Source organism: Capsicum annuum, chromosome 5, assembly GCF_002878395.1.
Source record: "Capsicum annuum cultivar UCD-10X-F1 chromosome 5, UCD10Xv1.1, whole genome shotgun sequence".
Lineage (NCBI taxonomy): Eukaryota > Viridiplantae > Streptophyta > Magnoliopsida > Solanales > Solanaceae > Capsicum > Capsicum annuum.
In genome coordinates this window covers 13,663,067-13,666,430 of record NC_061115.1, presented here as the reverse complement: position 1 = coordinate 13,666,430, position 3,364 = coordinate 13,663,067, and positions in this window count along the sequence as shown.

Genomic DNA, 3,364 nt, shown 5'->3' with positions numbered 1-3,364 from the left:
TAAATGTTGAATCCCTTCGGCTAGTTCGTATGTTTACTACTAAACCCCTTCAATAAAAATTATGGTTCTGCCATTGGGTGGATGGGTGGGTGGCAGAGGCGAACTCAGGATTTGAAGTCTGTGAGTGCACCAGTGTTGTCAAAGATGCGCATAAGCTTTGAAGTAAGACTCAAAATGTGTTGAGCGGTCGCCTCGCTTAATGTGCAGTTTAGATTCTAACTTCTGATACACACTTTCCCTTGTCAATGAGGCTTTCTGAAGAGACGAACACTAAACAATTGATATTTCACTTTAACAAAAAAAAAATAATTTTCTTGTTCATATATTTGTCATTCATTCTTATATTATTAGTCTTGGACTGGACATATATTTATATCTTTTCTACCTTTATGCTTTTTTTCGATAAATCTCATGTTTTATTTATACTTTGTGCTTAAACACAATAGACCTTGAAGCTTTTTTACGCTTATTGCTTTTAATAATATTGTGGTGCACCAATATTATCTTAAGATGTTAGAAAAACTTTCGGTGTCGATTAAGGAATATTATCATATTCAATTGGTCGCCAAAGACATGAATAATACTGAAAAAATAAATATAAAGCACAAATAAGAGTTTTAAGCTAATAACTTTACTTTCTATTATGAAGTTTACTTTTAACATTTTTGAACAATTAGTTGTGGTAGCTCAATGATCAAGGAAGTAATAAGCTTTTTTTATTGAAAGTAAAAAATAAAGGTGTTGTGCGACCCGATCCTTGGTTGCATGGATGGAAGTGCAAACTTCAACCAGCACACCAAGGTGCACTATCATTCATCTAAGGGTGCACTATTAGTTGTATCCCAATTTCTCAAGGTATATACACAATTTTTTTCGACATTAACGGGTGCACGTGCACCCCACCTATACATGTGGGTCCGCTCCTGGTGGGTGGAGGGATCTCTGGACATAGCCGTTTCAGACGGTGTCCATTTAGTCCATGATTGGATGATCGTCGATGCAAGGCCAGAAATTGAAACACATTGATTCCGCTCCTACTACCACTAAAAGGTGTGGTCGGATGAGCTTTTGTACTTTTAACTAGAGTTCTCGAATTCAAACTTGAAAATGAATAAACTATTAATAACTAATAATATAAATAATTGAACCTTGCATAATCAATTCTTACCCTACTAATATATGCATAAAACTTGCAATCAGACGACCCCATATTATTCATTTGACATAAATATTTAACGTTGGATTAGGCTAAAATTAACCCATGCATTAAGATTAGATGCTCCCTTTTCTTGTTTATTACTTTAAATTTATATTAACCTACATATATACGTTAGTCCATTAATAGTCAAACGTTGTTTAGTATAAATTGACAATATCCTTAAATCATTTTCTGGTTGAGGCTTAATCTGGTTACTTAAATTAATTGTTGAATATTGCTTGACTTAATTTTTAATTTTTGTTCTTTGGCATTTTATATAAAAGATGTTTATTTTTACGTATAAAAGATATAGTACACAAACATACAAAAGATTTTACACGATCATTTTCTTCCACTCAAATTCCGAAAAGATTAGATTCGATCATTTTTTACAAGCGAAAATATGAATTAAATAATCAAAATACTTATCATCATGTTTAAAACATAGCTTGAGGCGGATATAATCAGGGGCGGAGCCACCCTTCGATGGAAACATGTACCATTTATACATGATTAAAATTAATTTTTATGTATCTATAGTAGGTGTTGAACCCCTTTGGCTAGGTTTTCTTCAAATATTGAACTCCTTAGATGAAATTCTGACTCCGACTCTGAATATAATGTATAATTAACGAGTTAAATTTACCTTATATTTTTACGAAAGGCATATACATGTTCTTGCGTTTAACAAATACTATTCAATTCCAAACACATAATTACAAAAGTATCGCATTCAGTATATCGACAAGAATATATGAATTGAACTCATTAAGTTTAAATCTTAAGTCCATTTATGACATTTCAATGCCAAAACAAATTCTTGCTTCATCTACCAAATCAATTTTTTTTGTTATCGATATTCGTATTACAGTTTAACTAAATTTGATTTTGTGTCGAAAAGAGTTACACATCGAGAACAACACACTTCCTAACAAACATTATGTATTCGGTGGAACTCAAACAGAAACCTCTGATTAGAGATAGAAAAATAATTACCATTTCACCGCAATCCTCATTAGTCTGACAACTACTAGTTGTGTCAAAGTAACCCAGGCACATGATGGACACAACATGCAACTATATATTATACACCAATTATTACAACTGGACACAATTAATAATAATCACGTTAATAAGTGTATATTATCAGATATCCAGATAGCTACTTAATTGGGAATATCAGCATATATAAAATATAGTTTTCCATTTAATGCAACATCATGGGATGTAAACCCTATTGACCAACTCATATTACACAAACAACAGAGATATGACATGAATATATATATATATATATATATATACATACAAATATTGGTATTATAGTAATATTCTGTTTTTATCCCAGTTCCATATTAATTACTCCCTCTGTATATACACACACATATATACATGATTAAATAAAGGATCCACACGTCTTCAAATCTTGAATCTGTCTCTGTATAAGCATGTTGCAAAAGGTTTATTAGCATTCAAATCATAACGCCACTGTCGCCCCGAATTTCATCAAACCCAATACCGGATTCAGATTATACAAATAATATATCGCGTTTAATCAAATGACTATGGATTCATGTGACTTTTTTAATACTAAATTTGCAAACTATATTTATACTGGTCGTCGATCTATCGTATAGTTCCCTCCTTAAGTAACCCTACTTGTAATTAGTGGTGGCGCCAAATTTTTCATTAAGGGGTTCAAATGTCCACGCATGAACTAGCCGAAGGGGATTCAACATCTACTATATACACATAAAAAATAATTTCAACTATATATAAATAGTGTAATTTTTTGTCGAAAAAAATTCAGATGAACCCCTAAGTATATACGCTAGCTCTGCTCCTGCTAACTAACCAGTTGCTCTTTGCAACGGTCACATATGATTTAACATATAATAAAATGAGAAGTCTAAAATTATAAATAAGGAAATTAATATGATAAAAGATGGATTATTATTTAACCACCGACATTTTCATGTGCCAATGTGACATTTGCTTCAACCAATTAATTAATTAATACATTATTTATCTGTTTTCTGCAATTAGAAGGTTCATAAGTCCAAAGTGCTAACTTGAATAATACTGTATACCAACTATATTCAGAGCATAATTTATATTGCCAGAAATTACTTAAAATCAGGTTCAGACTGAAGAGGAAAAAGGATA